We start from the raw sequence: 21,709 nt of genomic DNA, 5'->3' as shown, positions 1-21,709 counted from the left end.
GCTAGTGGAGGGGGGTCAGCGAAGTGGGGGTGCCAGTGAAGGAGGGGGGGTCAGTGAAGTGGGGGTGCCAGTGAGGAGGGGGGGTCAGTGAAGTGGGGGTGCCAGTGCAGCAGGGACCACCCAAAGCAAACACTTTTATAGGGGTGGCACTTTTGGATCTGCTGCATAAGCTTGTATAGATTTAGGGGCCTGATGTGTGTGGGGGGGGGATCAAGGGCTTCCGTGAGTGGCACACACTCTAGCTATGCCAGTGACAGAGATAATACACAGAGAGACACCCAGATTTGATCTTGAAACTGATGTGGCTGAGGACACCACAGACACGTGTACTCTCAATGATGTTCTCAGGGAGATTCAGCATGACACAGAATGTGACAAGGCTGACCTCTTTGAATTACTGGTACAATTCATTTTTGCCAGCTGAGTAGACTGGAGCAAAGTGAAATAAAGTGTCTTGCTCAAGGACATGCATCGCCGGGAATTGAACTTACGACCTTATGATCATAAGCCAGACACCTTAATCATAAAGCCGTGTATCTTCACACACCACACAACACACACACACATGTAAATACAGAGACTCACACACACACACGTACATACAGAAACTCACACACACACACACGTACATACTGAGATACACACACCTATACACATATCAAATCATGAGAGCATAGGACGAAATGACTTGATGAATGGATAATGGCTCTTCACATCTTGAGTTCAAATCTTACTGAGATCAACTCTGCATTTCATCCTTTCGGGTCAATTTATGTCCCAAACATCATCATCATTTAACGTCCGTTCTCCATGCTGGCATGGGTTGGACGGTTCGACCGGGGTCTGGGAAGCCAGGAGGCTGCACCAGGCTCCAGTCTGATCTGGCAGTGTTTCTGCAGCTGGATGCCCTTCCTAATGCCAACCACTCTGTGAGTGTAGTGAGTGCTTTTCACATGCCACCGGCACAGGGGCCAGACAAGGCTGACAAACAGCCACGATCGGTTGGTGCTTTTACATATCATCGACACGGACGCCAGTCAGGCGGCATACTATGTTGCTAAATTCTTCATTATTTTTCAAAATTTATTGAAAGAAGTGTAGAGTATTTAAACAGAAATAGAACAACAAAAGCGTTGAAGAGATCCGAATTAAAAAAACTCTCCAATAAAATTTCCTGTTAATCTATGTTCCAGACACCAGACTGATATTGAACCACTTTAGACCAAGCCTGGTTCTGTGATAGAAATGTCTTGTTTTAAAGTGTTCTAAATTAAAATCTTCCACCAAAATTTCTTGGTAGTTAATGTTCCAAACACCAGCTTAATAACAACAACCTTATTTTACTAAATTCTTTGTTATTTTCAAAATTAGTGAAACCAAAGGCAAGGTGTTTTAACAGAAATACAGTAACAAAAGAATTAAAGAAATCTATCCAAGCATGATGTAGAATCTACTGACTGAGACCTGCCCAATAATAAAAGCACAGTGAAGACTATTTAGATCAAAACTTCTATTTTCTTTTTATTCTTATACATTCGAGAACCTTTTGATATTCTATTTGAGAATGAATTCAGCGGTGATACATGAGGGTTAAGGTGAGGTGAAGCATAGACAGCAAAAGTGTGGGAAGATTACACGAAGAAAGATTGAATTATTAATTAAAACCAAAACTGTTAAATTAGACACAGATATTGACATAAGAGAATTAGAACATAACCAGTCATACAAATAATTTGAAGAAGATGTAAATGCCAAGCGACAACAGGTTGATAAGAAAGGAATACCACAGAAGTGTCAGACTGTTATATAAAAGAAAAACTGAACTCAGTAAAAGAGACATTAATTATCATTATTATAATTAAATACTGGGAAGGTGCATGGCTCAGTGGTTAGAGTGTCGAGTTTACGATCATGAGGTTGTGAGTTCGATTCCCGGACCGGGCTGTGTGTTGTGTTCTTGAGCAAGACACTTTATTTCACGTTGTTACAGTTAACTCAGCTGTAGAAATGAGTTGCGATGTCACTGGTTCAAAGCTGTATCGGCCCCTTTGCCTTTCCCTTGGATAACATCAATGGTGTGGAGAGGTGAGGCTGGTATGCCTTCCATAAACAACCTTGCCCAGACTTGTGCCTCGGAGAGTAACTTTCTAGGTGCAATCCCATGGTCATTCATGACCGAAGGGTGTCTCCTCAATTAAATACACCAGTGACCTCTGTTATAGACTACATAGTTTATGATCTAAAGAGGGAGTTCCTGTGTGGTCGCTTGACTTTCAAAAGACAGTAGCCAAATCTCCCTCATATTACATTGCCTTACTGTCTTAAATAAGGAAAGGATATATTGAATTGAAATATGCATACATGAATATACATGCATACACAAATACATACTACTTATATATTTGTGTGTGTGGTGTTGGGTTCAATTCCTTGTAAAGACTTGTGGCCACTTTTTTCCCAACTTCTAAAAGGGTATTTATCCGATTCTCTTAACTGTCCTCACAGTCTTCCCGTGTTTGAGAATTCCTTTATTTTCTGTAGATTACCAACACATGCAGCACTCATAAGTTTGTTTAATACATATATATATATATATATATATATATATATACATATATATTGCTCTGGGTGTCTTGTATGCAGGAACAAGTTGAGATGGTCATTGTTGGAATGCCTTTGATTATAGGTCTGTTCAATTGGAGCTAACCACGTGGGGGTGGGGGCTAAACCATCAGCACTGCTAATACTACCACTACCACCACATCAAACACTATACCCCAACAATAACAACAGCTACCACCACCACCACCACTACATCCACCACCACCACCACCACCACAACTATAATTACATGTTGACAATCCCATGAAATGCTGCCAGTAGTACTTTTACTAAGAAAGTCAACCTTATAATCACCATCATCATCATCATCTTTATTCTCATCACCATTACTCTGATGATGATGATGATGATGGTGATGATGGCAGAGGTGACCAGTTCACCAATTCATCAGTTTATCTCTTGCATCAGTTCCTAAACTTTATCTCTTTAATCTCAGCATCAACTGACCTTTACCAAGGATGACACAACAACCAAGATGGAACGTTCTGGAATTTCATAACTACACTAAAATGTTAAACTTAATTACTCGGGGTAAAGACTAAACCATAACAACAAGAAAAACAGCAACAACAATAATAGCAATAATAATGGTCATAATAGGAAGTAAGTAGTAGTAATAATAATAATAATAATAATAATAATAATAATAATAATAATGATAATAATAATAATAATAATAACAACAATAATAATAGAATACTAATAATAATCCTTTCTACTAAAGGCACAAGGGCTGAAATTTTGGAAGAGAGGGTTAGTAAATTACATCAAGCCCAGTGCATAACTGGTATCTATTTCATTGACCCTGAAAGAATAAAAAGCAAAACTGACCTCGGTGGAATTAGAACTCAGAATGAAATGCTGCTAAGCATTTTGCCCAACGTGCTAATGATTCTGCCAGCTCACCACCTTAATAATAATAATAATAATCCTTTCTACAATAGGCACAAGGCCTGAAATTTTGGGGAGGGGGTCTAGTCACATCGACCCCAATTGTGTTTAACTGGTACTTAATTTATTGACCCTGAAAGGATGAAAGGCAAAGTCAACCTCAGTGGAATTTGAACTCAGAATGTAAAGTGGACGTAAAACAATGATGATTTTTCTGATTCAGGCACAAAGCCATGAGTTTTTAGGGCCTCACAAAGAGGATAACAAGGGAGCGAGACTTCTGCCAGTTTCCTTTGCTGTGCTTGAGAAGACACATCAAGCTAAGTGAAATCATAGTTGTCCTTGAATACAGGTGTGTACCCTTAGGTGAGTGCTTCTAACCTTGCAGGCTTACAGGCCCGGTGCCCCATAAAAAGAGTCCATGCCAGTGCATGTGCTGCATAAAAGCACCTGATACACTCTGTAAAGTGGTTGGTGACAGGAAGAGCATCCAGTTGTAGAAACCATGCCAAAACAGACACAGAGCCCAAGCGGCTCTTCAGCTGGTCAGCTCCTGTCAAACTGTCCAACCCATGCCAGCATGGAAAATGAACGTTTGATGATGATGATAATGATGGTGGTTGTGGTGGTGGTGGTGTTAGTTGATGACATCAACCCAAGTAGTTGACTGGGACATATTTTATCAATACAGGAGGAATGAAATGTAGAGGCAACCTTTGTGAGACTTGAACTCAGAATGTAAGGAGCAGGAGGAAAGACTGCAATTTTAGGGAGCAAAGGGAAGGGCTGGGGGATTATATCAACCTCAGTACTCAACCGGTACTTTATTTGATTACCTTCAGACGGATGGGAAGTTGAATTTGATCGCGACAAAATTTGAGCCCAGAAAATGGAACAAAAGACAAAAAAAAAGCAAAAACAAAAACTAAAAAAAAAAAAAAATACAGCAAAGCATTTCATCCAACTTTCTAACCCACAACCATGATGATGATGATGATGATGATGGTTGATGATTATGATGATGATGATGATGATGGTTGATGATTATGATGATGATGATGATGATGGTTGATGATTATGATGATGATGATGATGATGGTTGATGATTATGATGATGATGATGATGATGGTTGATGATTAATGATGATGATGATGATGATGATGGTGATGATGATGATGATGATGATGATGGTTGATAATGATGATGATGATGATGATGATGGTTGATGATGATGATGGTTGATGATTATGATGATGATGATGATGATGGTTGATGATGATGATGATGATGATGGTTGATGATAATGATGATGGTTGATGATGATGGTTGATGATGATGATGATGGTTGATGATGATGGTTGATGATTATGATGATGATAATGATGATGACGATGGTGGTGATGGTCATAGTGGTGGTGAATAAAGTGCAAATTTAGCTGACAAACAACTCCACAACCCCTCCCCACACACACACATATACACATACTCAGAGATGTATGCAGACGCTTAGACTCACAATCGTACACATATTCACACACACAGAGATGGAACATTCTAGAATTTCATAATTTCATAAATAGACTAAAATGTTAAAAATGATTGCATAACAAGAAACAGAATAAATTTAATAGACAGGCAAACAGCCACACACACACACACACAGACATGCACATACACACATACATATATACACGTGTGTGTGTGTGTGTGTATATATATATATATATATATATATATATATATATGCATACATATACATGGATGCGGATAGACATACAGGAATGTGTCCAAACAGACACACACATCTGTTACTTGTTTCAGTCATTAGACTGTGGCCATGCTGGGGCAGTGTCTCGAATAATTTTTAGTCAAACAAATCAAACCAATACTTATTTTTTTTAAAGCCAGGTACTTATTCTTTCATTCTCTTTTGCCAAACTAAGTTATAGGGACATAAACACACCAACACCAGTTGTCAAGCAGTGATGGGACACACACACACACACACACATATATTTCTTTATTACCCACAAGGGGCTAAACACAGAGGGGACGAACAAGGACAGACATAGGTATTAAGTCGATTACATCGAACCCAGTGCGTAACTGGTACTTAATTTATCGACCCCGAAAGGATGAAAAGCAAAGTCAACCTCGGCGGAATTTGAACTCACAACGTAATGGCAGACGAAATACCGCTAAGCATTTTGCCCGGCGTGCTAACGTTTCTGCCAGCTCGCCGCACACATAATGGGCTTCTTTCAGTTTCTGTCCACGAAATCTGCTCATAAGGTTTCGGTCGGCCCAAAACTATAGTAAAAGACACTTGCCCAAGATGCCATGCAGTGGGACTGAACCTGGAACCATGTGGTTGGGAAGCAACAACAACAACAACAACAAAAGCAAACAATGAGTGGCCATAATGAGGTGTGAGAGATGGGTCATAGTGAGGTGGGTGATACTGGACAACAACAATAGTAATAACAGCTGACCTTACTGAGGTGTGTGTGTGTCTGTATGTGATGCTGGACAATAAAAGCAATAACAAGAATGTCTAACTATACTGAAGTAGGAAGGGGTGCAGTAGTAAACAACACTGGAGTGGAGGCGGGTGGGGGTGATAGTGAACCACAGCAACGACAAATATAAAATGCATTATTTTATTCTTTTACTATTTTCAGCTCAAGTGTTGTGGCCATGCTGGGGCATTGCCATTCAACAAAAACAAAAAAAGAAGAAAATAGAAATATTTTTATTTCTCTGTAATTCAATCAATAAAAGTTATGAAAGATCTCTTTGAAAATCAATCAATACTGTAACACTTCTACCACCACCCCTAATCTCCCTTCCCCCACCTCTCTCTCTCTCTCTCATTTTGTTTTTTGTGCATAATAGACAGTACTCCAGCCTGGTCTTGGCCAAGATGGCTAATACTAGCTAAAAAAAACAATGACGAGTAGAATGTGTAGTACAAACCATTTATGGAAAAATTATGAATGGAAATAACCAGTTTGGTTTAAAAAAACTGGTTATGAAAGACCTTTAAAAGAGAATGATGGTGGTGGTGGTGGTGATGGTGGCGGTGGTGGTGATGGTGGTGATGGTGGTGGTTGTGATGGTGATGATGGTGGTGGTGATGGTGGTGGTGGCGGCAGTGGTGATGGTGGTGGTGATGGTGGCAGTGGTGATGGTGGTGATGGTGGCAGTGGTGATGGTGGCGGTGGTGATGGTGGTGATGGTGATGGTGGTGATGGTGGTGGTGATGGTGGTATGGTGGTGGTGGTTGTTGATGCTCAAGATCAACAAACAACAACAACAACAGTTATAGTTCTAACAATGCTAATAATGGCATTTGGAAAGCAGAACCGTTTCTAAAGAGATTCAAGCTATAATATCAATTACGTTAGTATTAATTATTAACAGATATTAATTATATTAATTTTCAGACACTTCAATCATGATAGGGCAATTTTACTCATTTAATATTCATGTTTCTTTTTTGTAATCTAATTACTCCCTCTGATGTGAAGCAGGGAGATGAATTGGATGCTGGATTTTTTTCAGGTGCTGGCGCGGCAATGCACCAATTCTGGCAATTGATCTTCAGAAGAGAAGAGGCTGGTGAAAAAGCGCCAAACCTGTTGTCTTCAGTTTGGTTTTCATGCACAGGATTGGCGGTGTGGTAAGAAGCTTGCTTTCCAATCACATGGTCTTGAGTTCAGTCCCACTAAGTAGTACCTTGGGCAAGTGTCTTCTACATTGGTTTTGGGTTGACTAAAGCCTTATGAGCGGATTTGGTAAATGGAAACTGAACGAAGCCTGTCATATATACACACACACAGGATGATGACAATGATGATGGTGATGATGATGAAATAGGGTTTCTTTGAAGGGTCTCTGGTATGATGTTACTCAACAGGGAGATCAGGGAGTCTCTCTAAGCTGAGACACCACTTCTCTGCAATGAGAGGTCACAGTTCCAGTTCTTTGGACATGTGATTAGAATGTCACAGGAAAGGATTACAAAATAGATTCTACAAGTTAAGCCAACAGGTAGGAGACTTATGGGGTAGACCACGAGCGATAATATCAGATAATATCTGGATATTATCTGATTATTGTCAGATAATATCCAGAGACTCAGTTTGTCATACTTAAGAATTCAGCAGAGAAGATTAACCCTTTGGCATTCACATTATTCTTATTTCTTTACTGCCCACAAGGGGCTACACACAGATGGGACAAACAAGGACAGACAAATGGATTAAGTCGATTACATCAACCCCAGTGCATAACTGGTACTTATTTAATTGACCCTGAAAGGATGAAAGGCAAATGCTTCATGTTGGAGATAATGATGGAATGTGACATGCAATGAAATGCAACATGTAATGAAATGCTGTACCTGAAAAAGACCCAACCAATCCATGCAAGCATGGAAAAACTGGACACAAAATGATGATGATGATGATGGTGTTGGTGGTGGTGATGTTTAATTGATTGATCACATAAAACACAATATCAAACTTGTGGGAAGAGTATATTTGGATTATATCAACTCTTTGTACTTCACTGGTATGTTTTTTTTTTTGCTTTTTTTCTTTTATATTTTATCAATCAGAATATTAACAGGATATTAAATACCACATACGTATGAATATTTATAGGATAGCAGTATTGATCTGTCATAAAGTTAATTATTTGATATGAAGCTAATGTACGATTAAATGATAAGAGTTGGAGAAATGATGTATACATATATATAATCACATGATCATGATGGTCATCTGTCGGAGTGATTAAGACCATCTTGTCATGTTGAAAGTGAAGAAAAGTTGTGTGCTGTCAACCTCATTATCTCATCTGTGACCATTTTCAATCCAATAACAAGACCAGGTCAAGGTGACTTGGGATGGAGACAGATGCAGCGGACGACCAAGATGTCTTGTCTCACTCGCCTCGATTTGCTCTCTGCATCCCACAATGCATTTCGCCCCGGATGCTAACGATTCTCCCAGCTCAATGCCTTAATGATAATTATAATGCTATAAATAATATCAACAACAGTAATGACAACAATGGTTTCAAAGTTTGGCACAAGGCCAGCAAGTTCTGAGGAGGGAGTAAGTCAATTACACTGACCCCAGTGTTCAACTGGTACTTATTTTATTAACCCTGAAAGAATGAAAGGCAAAGCCGACCTTGGTGGAATTTGAACTCAGAATGTAGACATGGATAAAATGCCGCTAAGCATTTTACCTGGTGTGCTAATGATTCTGCCAGATTGCTATCTTAATAACAATCCTTTCTACTAAAGACACAAGGTCTGAAATTTTGGCACAAGGCCCCAATTTTTGAGGGAGCAGGGTAAGTCGATTAAATCGACCCCAGTACACAACTGGTACTTAATTCATTGACTCCGAAATGATGAAAGGTAAAGTCAACCTCAGCAGAATTTGAACTCAGAATGTAAAGACAGCTGAAATGCTACCAAGCATCTTGCCTGGCATGCTAACGACTTTGCCTTAATAATAATTATGTTGATAAATTACTGCAAAGCCAATAAGAAACATGTCATGTAAAGTAGATAAGTAAACATCATTGCAATGGATGAGAAGATCATTTGTCAAAGTTGAAACAGAAGCCTAAATATATACATGTGCAGCACAAGAGGGATCTCTAAGAAGAAATTACATCAAATACAACATTGACAACACTGTAGACTCTATAAGATGAAAGGAGAAACAATCAGCCATCGTCTAAGAGAATGCATAACATTGGCACAAAGGGAATACAAAGGGAAGGCAGGCAACATTTACTTCTTTATTGCCCACAGGGGTCTAAACATAGAAGGGACAAACAAGGATACACAAAGGGATTAAATCGATTGCATCGACTCCCCAGTATGTAACTGGTACTTATTTAATCGACCCCGAAAGGATGAAAGGCAAAGTCGACCTCGGTGGAATTTGAACTCAGAACGTGGTGGTAGATGAAATACTGCAAAGCATCTTGCCTGGCGTGCTAACATTTCTGCCAGCTCGCCGCCCTCAAAGGGCAGGGTAACATTGCCAGGGTTGTATACTGGAAATTATGAGAGACATACATACACAAGCTGAACAGATGAGGAAAATGGTGAGAACACCAGCCTGACTCAGGGAAAGTGTCAGGTAAAGCGAGGTTAGTTTTGGAGACTGCAACATTGAATGTGATCATGAGGTACAGGAAAGAAGACCAGATATTGTTATTATTGAGGAGGTGGAAGAAAGCCTGAACTGGATGATTAATGTAGCATCCCTATGTGGGGGATAACAGAGGGTGTGATAACAGGAGATAGAAAAGGGAAGGGAAAAGGCTGAGCAATATCTAAACTTGAAGAGAGAAATTTACAAGGTTTACAAGGTGTGTGGCATGAATGGAGGTTGAAGCCATACGACTAGAGGTAGGAGGTGTCTTTGGGATGGTAACTACTTATACTAAAATAAGCAGATTGCCAAGTTTGGAACTGAGATACGTACAGAGTTTCTTCTTCAGAATGATGGTGCTATTAGGGATGGTAGTTTCAGATCCTGAAGGGAAATTCTTGAAATATAAGAAAGAAAATCTGAAAGACCCTGAAAGTCATTTGTTGTGATACACACACACACACACACACACACACACTTTCTCTCTTTCAACATAAAACACTAGACGTAAAGAGCAGCTGGTTGAAACAACAACAACAATAATAATAATAATAATAAATGCCCTGTTGCAATACCAGGCAGTGACTCTCATGGCTTCTGATCTTAACTGATTGGAAGTGTTATCATGTACATTGTTTTGTCTTGGTATAAAAGATGGGCTACAGCAAATATTCTGCTCAATACCACAGATTTGCTTGTCACTTGTTTGACCATGTCCCTTGGTGGTTGATGATATGTGCATCTCTGATCACGAGTAGTGGGGGAGCATCGTAGCCATGTGTTAAGAGGAATTCATTTGGGGTTTGGATAATTCACCTCTGGAAACATGGGTGTTTCGTTCAACATCCTTAAACAACTCTTATTCATGTACCTTTTGAACGGGATGGGTTACTTGACCTGAAGAAAATTCTAACTGGGCCCCACCTGCAAGGTCATGCGCTGTTTATATTCATAGGAGATCACCATGTCACGTACGTATGGTTGTGATGCATCTACCTGGTGTACCCTTATCAGACGGGTAGTCATGACGGGTATACTTGACTTGTATATTTTACCCCAGTGTCACTTTGATGGCATGAACTGCTCTCTCACTCAATAATAATAATAATAATAATAATAACAATAATAATAATAAAGTGGATAAATTATTGCATGGTCATTTTATAAGTAACACGGTAAGTAGAATCGATAAGTTGATGCAAAAGTTGAGACTGAAGATGTTATGTGTGTGCGTGTGTGTGTGTGTGTGTGTAGCACAAGAAAAATCTCTCGGAAGAAATTACATCGAATATAACATTGACAACACTGTAGACTCTATGAAATGAAAAGAGAAACAATCAGACATAGTGTAAAGGAATGCAGAACACCGGCACAAAGGAAATACGACAGAGGGGGGGCAGGATAACATTGCTAGGGTTGTATACTGGAAATTATGAGAGACATACACAAGCTGGACAGAAGAGGAAAATGGTGAGAACACCAGCCAGACTCAGGGAAAGTGTCAGGTAAAGCGAGGTTAGTTTTGGAGACTGCAACATCGAATGTGATCATGAGGTACAGGTAAGAAGACCAGATATTGTTATCATTGAGGAGGTGGAAGAAAGCCAGAAATGGATGATTAATGTAGCATCCCTATGTGGGGGATAACAGAGGTTGTGATAACAGAAGGAGATGGAAAAGGGAAGGGAAAAGGCTGAGCAATATCTAAACTTGATGAGAGAAATTTACAAGGTTTACAAGGTGTGGGGCATGAATGGAGGTTGAAGCCATACGACTAGAGGTAGGAGGTGTCTTTGGGATGGTAACTACTTACACTAAAATAAGCAGATTGCCAAGTTTGGAACTGAGATACGTACAGAGTTTCTTCTTCAGAAAAGACGGCACAATTAGGGGACGGTGGTTCAGATCCTGAAGGAAATTCTTGAAATATAAGGGAAGAAAGAAAATCTGAATGATCCTGAAAGATATTTGTTGTGATACTCTCTCACTCTTTCTATCTCTCTGTCTTTCTCCCTCTCACTCAACATAATAGACATAAAGGTCAACATGTTAAAATAACAACAACAACAAAAACAATAATAATAATAATAATAATAATAATAATAATAATAATAATAATAAAAAAAAAACAACAACAAATAACAATAACAACAACAATAACGGTTTCAGATTTTAGTACAAGGCCAGCAATTTCAGGGGAGGGGGATAGTCGATTACACTGACCCCAGTGTTCAGCTGGTACTTACTTTATCAACCCCTAAAGGATGAGAAGCAAAGTCGCCCTTAGCAACATTTGAACTCAGAACATAAAGACGGGTGAAATTCCATGAATCCTTTCTACTAAAGGCACAAGGCCTGGAATTTTGGAAGAATGGTAAGTTGATTACATCGACCACAGTACTCGACTGGTACTTATTTCATTGACCTCAAACAGGTTGAAAGGCAAAGTCAACCTCGGCGGGATTTGAACTCAGAACGTCAAGACTGATGAAATACCACTAAGCATTTTGCTTGGCATGCTACAGGTTCTGCCAGCTCACTACCTTTCTTTTACTCTCTTTTACTTGTTTCAGTCATCTGACTGTGGCCATGCTGGAGCACCGCCTTTAGTTGAAGAAATCGACCCCAGGGCTTATTCTTTGTAAGCCTAGTACTTATTCTATCGGTCTCTTTTGCCGAACTGCTAAGTGACGGGGACATAAACACACCAGCATCAGTTGTCAAGCGATGCTGGGGCACAAACACAGACACACAAGCATATACACACACACACACACACACACACACACACACATACGACGAGCTTCTTTCAGTTTCTGTCTACCAAATCCACTCGCAAGGCTTTGGTCAGCCCGAAGCTATAGTAGAAGACACTTGCTCAAGGTGCCACATAGTGGGACTGAACCTGGAACCATGTAGTTGGTAAGCAAGCTACTTATCACACAGCAACTCCTGCACCTATACCTTCATATGATGATGATGATGATGATTTCTTTTATTGGCCACAAGGACCCAAGATGTTGAGGCCAACATCTCAAGATGAAATACAGCACACAAAAAGTGGGAAACAACAATAACAACAGCAACAATAATAATGGTTTCTGACTTAGTCACAAGGCCAGCAATTTTGAGAGGGGGGAGAAATAGTTGATAGTCAATGTGATTGAACCATGGTACTTGACTGGTACTTTAGTTTTTCAACACTGGAAGGATGACAAGCAAAGTTGAGTTCATAAGGAATTGAACACAAGAACTGGTCATGCTGGGGTTTTCTTTTGCTTTTTTAAATTTTGCTGAATAAATAACATTTAAAAAAAAATCAGATATTTAAAATACAAATATTATCTTAGAAATGGGGAATTATTTAAGGAAAATGATGATGACAACGATGATGGTGGTGGTGATGGCAGCAGTGGTAATGATGATGATGATAATGTGGTGGTATTGATATTGGTGGTGTGGTGGTGGTGATGATGATGATGATGTGGTGGTAGTGATATTGGTGGTGGTGGTGATGATGATGATGTGGTGGTAGTGATATTGGTGGTGGTGGTGATGATGATGATGATGATATGATGATGATGATAGTAGTGATGATGATAGCATTAACGAAAAAATTCTATAAACAGAAAATGCTGAGAAAACCCACAGAGACTTCAAATTAATTAATTTTATACATTTTATATAATTAGGCGATCTCCTTCAGCTTCAACAAAATCTTTCCCCAGTTGGTCCCATGCATTCAGACCACCTCAGATCCATGAGAGCAGACAGGGAGATGTTTATATACTACAATGTTACTTTAATACAAACCCAGAAAACTTATGCCTTATATGGAACCAAAACATTTAGTTGGAGTGAGTAGAGGAATGGCTGAACAGTTAAGAACTTTGCAAAGCAAGCAATGTGGTTCTGGGTACAATCCCATTTGTGTGTGTACTACACCTTGGGTAAGAAAGTTCTTTGACCATTGTTCTGTTGACCAATGCTTTGTATATGCATACATACATATAAGTGCATGGATGTGTGTATGTATAATTAATTCAAATCAGTGTGAAGGTGCATGTCTCAGTGGTTACAGCATTGGGCTCACAATCATGAGGTAGTGAGTTTGATTCCAGGACCGGGCTGTGTGTTGAGTTCTTGAGCAAGACACTTTATTTCACATTGCTCCAGTTCACTCAGCTGTAGAAATGAGTTGCAATGTCACTGGTACCAAGCTATATCAGCCTTAGCCTTTCCCCTGGATAACATGGGCAGCATGGAGAGAGGAGGCTGGTATGCATGGGTAACTGCTGGTCTTCCATAAACAACACTGGCTGGACTCGTGACTTGAAGGGGAACAGTCTTGGTGCAAACCCATGGTCATTCATGACAGAAGTGACTCTTTAGCCTTTACCCTATGTACATATAATGGTGTGGAGAGGGAGGCTGGTATGCATGGGCGACTGCTGGTCTTCCATAAAACAACCTTGGCTGAACTTGTGCCTCGGAGGGTAACTTTCTAGGTGCAAACTCCATGACCGAAGGGGGTCTTTACCCTAATTCAAATCAATATGAATGATTATGTGTTACATTTGACAGCCTGAATGCTAAGGGGTTAAACATTTGTGTTTCTGACAGTGGTTCTAAAATTAACGAAGCCCAAACAAAATCAAACAGATTTCGCAAGTGAAAAAAATATGAAACTCACACAGTTTGCTGTCCTGCTGACCTGTTGACCAAACTAGAACAAGCAGTTAATCCGAGATTAGCTGTACGTACATACATACTTATGCAACACCAGAAATGGCATGGTGAATGACCAGTGGCAAGATCATGTAATATACGTAAGCAGCAAAGCCTTAATGACTTCCAGCAAGTGGATCTAATAATTCTACGTAAACGAAGCTAGCTATAAATCTTGTGAAATCTGGTATCATGTTGAGTGACACAGCAACATGAAATGTTAATAATGAGAGATTTAGAGTGCAGGAGTGGATGGCTGAAATCCTCTCTCATTCCTTTCCCTCTTGAAAAATAACAACAACAAGAACAACAACAGCAATCTCACTCAATCTGCTAGAAATAATAGCTGAATCTTCATCAAATTATTCTCCTCAGTTTTAATAAAAAATAAAAATGGAAGGCGCAGGAGTGGCTGTGTGGTAAGTAGCTTGCTAACCAACCACATGGTTCCGGGTTCAGTCCCACTGCGTGGCATCTCGGGCAAGTGTCTTCTGTTATAGCCCCGGGCTGACCAATGCCTTGTGAGTGGATTTGGTAGACGGAAACTGAAAGAAGCCTGTTGTATGTATATATATATATATATATATATATATGTATGTGTGTGTATGTGTTTGTGTGTCTGTCTCCCTAGCATTGCCTGACAACCGATACTGGTGTGTTTACGTCCCCGTCACTTAGCGGTTCGGCAAAAGAGACCGATAGAATAAGTACTGGGCTTACAAAGAATAAGTCCCGGGGTCAATTTGCTCGACTAAAGGCGGTGCTCCAGCATGGCCGCAGTCAAATGACTGAAACAAGTAAAAGAGTAAAAGAGAGAGAGAGAGGGTAAATATCAGATAATGTAGTTCTAGATATAACCACTTCCACATCCAAAAGGACGGGATGGTCATTGCTGAAATGTCTTTAAACATAGATATGTTTGATTAAGGCTGACCTGATGCTAACCACCACCACCACCACCACCACCACCACCACCACCAATAATAACAACAAAAAGTTGAGCCAGTGGAAGAGCCTCTACATGGTCGGTCACCTTGCTAGAAATAGCAGTCAAATCTCACTCAAACCACACCCTGCCATCTTAAAGGGACACATTTGATAATGTGGTCATCAGTTTCCAGTACATGAGGAAAATATGTGATAGTCATGGCCGGAACACTTTTGATCATAGGTTTCTTTGATCAGGGTGTCTATGAGGCCGTTCAGTTTGCTAGAAATAGCAGCCAAATCATCTCCTTCAAATCAAATCCCATATGCTTAAAACTCCCCCCCCCCCACCCCACCACCAAAACATCACAAAATATCTTTAAAAAAAATAAGGGATGAATTGAATAAAAGGGACACATCGATATCCTAAATGGCAGCAGGGATAGTTCTTTTTTTTTTGATAAGATCTGTTCAAAGTTGACCCAGGAGGGGAATAACTAAACATCAGCAACAAAAACAAATTAAAACAATAGGAGAAAAGCCACAACAATATAAAAAAAAATAACAAACTTACATGTAGGAGAAATAACAAGTAATAATGAGTAGTTTGGGCTTGTTTGTGTTGAGTGTGAATGTTGAGTGTAAGTGTTGAGTGTTTCTCTCTTTTTTTTTTTTTTAAGGATCCAGTGATATAATGGACGTAGCTAAGTAGGTAAATGGTTTAAAAAAGACCTCTTGGAATTATTCTACAAGAAAGATGTTATCCACCGTGATAGAGTCGTAGCCATCTTGTCAGTATAATTTTTCCAGTGGCAAACAACAAATGATGACAATTGGTAAAACAATCAGAATTTTGGTGATTATTATTATTATTATTATTATTATTATATCTATCATTATTGATGTTGTTGCTTTTTTTCTTTTTATTTATGAAGTCAAGCCAACATCATCTACTGATATGAAAATACTGGCTATTGGATATAACTTATAAGAATTCCTATCACCCAACCCATATACGTACGTGCCTCTGTATATATATATATATATATATATATATATATATACATACACACATACACATATACACACACATATATATATGTTTGTTGTATGTGCGCATACCATTGTAAGGAGATGTGTGTGGATATGTATACACACATACACACACACAGTAGATATACATATACTCATGTTTGTATGTTTGTGTGTGTATATGTATAGGCATATATATATATGTATGCTTGCATGTATGCGTATATGCATATATGTACACACTTTTGGATATTTGTTTGTGTGTATGTGTGAATGGTTGTACATGTTTTGTATGTATGCAAGTATGTTGCGTATGTCCACAATAAGCATCTAATTGCACAGGAAATGAAGCCAAAAGATGAAGAAGTCGCAGACTGATCCAAGAATCTCCTAAGATATCGAATAACACGTTCAATAGTGTTGTTGTTGTTGTTGATGTTTTCATATCAACATAGCAGCATACTAAACCATGGAATATCAAATGGTATCAGTAAAAGCCTTGTGTTAAACCATCAAAGTAAGAAGGATATCATATCCATCATAGATTTTACGGTACTTTCATCAGTTATTTGTTAAAGTATGTTAACCAAAATGTGCTTACCGTACAGAAAGATAATTCGTTAAATCACTGAGATCATGTGTGTGTGTGTGTTACACTTGAAATCTGAAGAACATGCAACAGCATATACCCTATTGTATAGTGATTCCAGCAAGTATGGTGAAGATAACGCTTGGCCGATGAGGTCACAGATTGAAACTTGTCTGAAGTTGTCTCCCTTGTATTTGCCAGAAACACAAGACTATGTTAAAAACACCTGTGCTGGTGCCATGTGGAGAGCACCTGTGCTGGTGCCATGTGGAGAGCACCTGTGCTGGTGCCATGTAGAGGACACCCATGCTGGTGTCACATAAAGAGCACTTATGCTGGCACCATGTAAAAAAGCACCCAATGCACTCTGTAAAGTGGTTGGCATTTGGAAGGGCATTCACTATAGAAACCAAGCCAAACACAGATGACTGGAGCCTGGTGCAACCCTCTATCTCACTGCTCCGCAACCTTTTTGCACTTGCGGTACATTTATATTCTTTTCAAAATTTTGGCGGCACACCTGAACTAAAAATACAACTAAAAGTATAGGGAAAAAAATTATATTCAGGTTACACTGTGGCACACCTAGCATGGTCTCATGGCACACCAGTGTGCCACGGCATAATGGTTGTGGAGCACCACTCTATCTTACCAGCTCCTATCAAGCCATGCAACCCACCCAGAGACTCCCCCCCCTGGACAAAAAATGATGGTGATGATGATAACTCGTAATATGGCATTTTTCTTTTCTCACGTATTTATTTCAAGGTAGTTTTTAATGTTATATGTATAAGATATGTCTGCACAACTTAGTCTATCTGCCTGTCTCACCACACAATTATTTCCAGCTCACTTTTAATGCTTTTTGTATTAAATAACACAATCTTAATTACCTGTCTGTTTCTCAGTTGATCTGTCTGTCTAACTATCTATCCATCAATCTGTCTACATGTTTCTCTTATCATATTTTATCTACTTAACGTGCCAATGTTTTCCAAAGTGGAAAAGGTGTCTTTGAATAAATTGAATAAAAAAACTAATTTCTATAAAACAGAGGAATTAACCAGGAATCCGAATAGAGTGTCCAGTGGAACTGTTACAAAAGGTTTGACTACTTGGCATGGCCAGAATAATCAGGGAAGTATGAGATAGTTGAAAAGAACAAATATGGTACCACAGGCTGCAGGGAGCTAGCCTGCTACATCTCTAAGATTCTAGGAGTTCCAACAGAACTGGAGTTGTTGTTGTTGTTGCTGCTAATGATGATGATGATAGCAAAAGTAAGAGCTGTCCATAAAATATGGGTATGGGATCCATAATTTTTTAAAATTGTATGCGCAGGAGTGGCTGTGTGGTAAGTAGCTTGCTTACGAACCACATGGTTCCAGGTTCAGTCCCACTGCGTGGCACCTTGGGCAAGTGTCTTCTACTATAGCCTCGGGCCGACCAATGCCTTGTGAGTGGATTTGGTAGACGGAAACTGAAAGAAGCCCGTCGTATATATGTATGTATGTATATATATATATATATATATAATATATATATATATATATATATATATATATATATGTGTATATATATATATATATATGTATTTGTGTGTATGTTTGTGTGTCTGTGTTTGTTCCCCTAGCATTGCTTGACAACCGATGCTGGTGTGTTTACGTCCCCGTCACTTAGCGGTTCGGCAAAAGAGACCGATAGAATAAGTACTGGGCTTACAAAGAATAAGTCCCGGGGTTGATTTGCTCGACTAAAGGCGGTGCTCCATCATGGCCGCAGTCAAATGACTGAAACAAGTAAAAGAGTAAAAGAGTAAGGGTTCCATCTTTCATTCCCTGGGAGGACCATTATGGGGCTGTAAATGGGAGAAAGAAGATGATGTGTGCTGAGCTGGTGAAGTTATGTTGGAAGCAATGAGTGACAAGCAAGGTGCAGAGAATTTGTGGGTCAGCCCCAGTGTAAAGCCTAAAACATGCTGGACATGACAAAGGGGCACTAGTAAGCAGAAGGCCACCAAATTAGCTATTGGGGTAGTAAAGACTGTCTCAAGGTGGCTGTGGTGGATCAAGAGGTGTAAGACCCGAAAGAGTGAAGCGAACTGGACACAAGCCAGGACTTGACCAAACCTGTTGGGTCAACTGGGTGAGGTTGTCTGATTGCCGAAAGGCCCGAAATACCTAACGACCCTTGGAAATATCACGGATGATGTGTCCAGGTGCATCAAAGGATGAACAACTAGTATGGTGTTTATCATCATCATCATCATTAAGGTGGCGAGCTGGCAGAATCATTAACCTGCTGGATGAAATACTAAGTGGTATTTTGCCCATTGTTCTGTTCTGAGTTCAAATTCCGTTGAGGTTAACTTTACCTTTCATCCTTTCAGGGTTGATAAATTAAGTACCTGTTGAATACTGGGGTTGATGTAATCGACTTATGCCCTCTCCCAAAATTGCTGGCCTTGAACCAAAATTTGAAATAATTATCATCATCATCATCATTTTGATGTCCACTTCACTGTGCTTGGACACATTTTCTATGGTTGGGTGCGTGCCCTTCCTGTGGCCAACCCTCACCCGTTTCCGAACAAGGTCATATTTCCCCACCACCAGACATGTTTACACAGAATACTGGAAATGAATGACACCCATTTACCACCACCATGCAAAGTCAAGACAAAGGGAATACAAATATATACATACATATATACATACACAGCAGGCTTCTATTTAGTTTCCATTAACCAAATCCATTCACAAGACTTTGGTCAGCCTCAAGTTATAATTAACGATTATATCAAATAGTAAATAGTCAGGTGGTAGTGGCAGGATCGCTAGTATCTGTAGTAGTATTGGTAGTAGTAGTAGTATTGGTAGTAGTAGTAGTAGCAGTAGTAGCAGCAGCGGCAGCAGCAGCATGTGGTGGTGCTAGTACGAGCGGTCTTTTTAAATAACCACAATTTTGCATGTTAACAGACATTGATATGATGTATATAAAATAAATGTATGTGTGTGTGTGTAGTGTTCATATTCGGGTATATGAATGCATGTACACATACACACACACCACTCATACACAGATGTTGCTGCATATATGAATGTGAGTGGCAGCAGCCAGGATCTAAGACCTTCAGGAAGAAATAGAAGGCACAAAAGTTCATTGTACCACAACTGAAATGTTTGACTGGTTGATTGTTGAAGTGAACTGGGCTACGGTGATGTGTAATAACAGGAAATATCTACTGTTCGTCCACCAAACAGAATCCTCAAAGATATCATACATCGAGGGACAGGACATCCTAGTATCACTGAACAACACCAACACATCCGCTTTCTCTTTCTTTCACATGTACACGCACACACACACAAAATTGCAATCTGAACCAGGAAGGTAGTTTCTATTTGGCTGATTGCTCAATCCTGTGAGAAAATAGGTATCCAAATCACACCCCATCCTTCTATTAACCCTTTCATTACCAACTTGGCTGAAACCGGCCCTGGCTCTGAGTACAAATGTCTTGTTTTTATAAGTTTTGAATTAAAATCTTCCACCAAACTTTAGTCACAATTTATGTTCCTAACACCAGCTGAATGATAACTAAGTTATTTTACTAAATTGTTATATTTAAAGTAATTGAGAGAAACACAGAGCATCTCAAAATAAATACAGTAACGAAAGGGTTAAAGAAAAAGAAAAACAACATACAGTTCTAGATAGATCTATCACTATCATCATTTAATGTCTGCCTTCCATGCTGGCATGGGTTGAACAGTTTGTCAACAGCTGGCCAGGCAGGGGCCTGCACAAAGCTTCTGTTTTGGCAGGGTTTTTAAAAGCAACCATACAGCAGAGTGGGTCGAGTGCTTTTTATGTGGCACAAGCACAGGCGAGGTCAGTTTTGGCATGGTTTTTACAGCTGGATGCCCTTCCAAACACCAACCACTTTACAGTGTGTACTGGAGGATTTCTACATGGCATCAACACGACAAATGATAATAGAGGTGCTAATAAAAGGAAATAAAATGAAATAAAATACATTGTCGAGCGATTACTGTTTACATCTCGTTCTGAGATTTAATAATGCTTACAGTCAGTTTTTCGAAATTAGTGGCAGACGTCACTAGTAAAGCTCTTATATATTTGCAAACAGGCCTTGTCTTTCATCGTGATCTGGTGATTACCGCCCGTTGATAAGAGACAACAATCTCGAAACCGGTCCGGTGCGTATCACTCAGGCTTACGAGAAAGGGATGGCCTCCCTTTGCAAATACCTAAAGGGCACAGAAAGTGTGTCTAAAGCCAGCTGGAGACGATGATCTCCTGGGGCTAAAAAGCTACAGTAACACCTCCTCCCCTTTGTGGTTAGCCATATTGAGATGGCTTTTATACTTTACAAAATGAGATGGTAATAAATAACTGATAAGAATGAAGGAAGCTGCCAACATTAGGCTGAATTTAAATAGATCAAGATCATATTCATTTTGTTTCATTCTGATTTAAACTTTTAGCATTTAAACCAGCCAATATCAGGCCCAAATATTCTACCTGTTTTATGTTCAAACTGGTCGGATTCAACCTCTCACACATACCCTACAATGTCATTCTAAAAATAAACAATCGCATAATCAAAATTTCAAAGCTAGAAGATAATGTAAGATTAATTCAAAACAATGTGAATCTATAAGCTAATGGGTTATTGTCTGTCTTTGTATGCGAGCATGGCTTCGGAAA

The 21,709-nt window shown here is 39.4% G+C and overlaps 1 protein-coding gene across 3 annotated transcripts in view; it reads right to left on the bottom strand.

The window, feature by feature from the left end:
- The window catches only part of LOC115222850 (G protein-activated inward rectifier potassium channel 3), a 305,798-nt gene that overhangs the window by 62,899 nt on the left and 221,190 nt on the right, over window positions 1–21,709 (bottom strand). For 2 of the 3 annotated variants that reach the window (XM_029793194.2, XM_029793195.2), the window contains exon 4: window positions 11,556–11,619. The exons of the other annotated variant lie outside the window; for it this stretch is intronic. The gene's annotated coding sequence lies outside the window, so the exon portion shown is untranslated. The remainder of the gene's footprint in view (window positions 1–11,555; window positions 11,620–21,709) is intronic. 3 annotated transcript variants of the gene reach the window in all.

Source organism: Octopus sinensis, linkage group LG21 (assembly GCF_006345805.1).
Source record: "Octopus sinensis linkage group LG21, ASM634580v1, whole genome shotgun sequence".
Lineage (NCBI taxonomy): Eukaryota > Metazoa > Mollusca > Cephalopoda > Octopoda > Octopodidae > Octopus > Octopus sinensis.
This window is presented reverse-complemented; position numbering and strand designations above follow the sequence as displayed.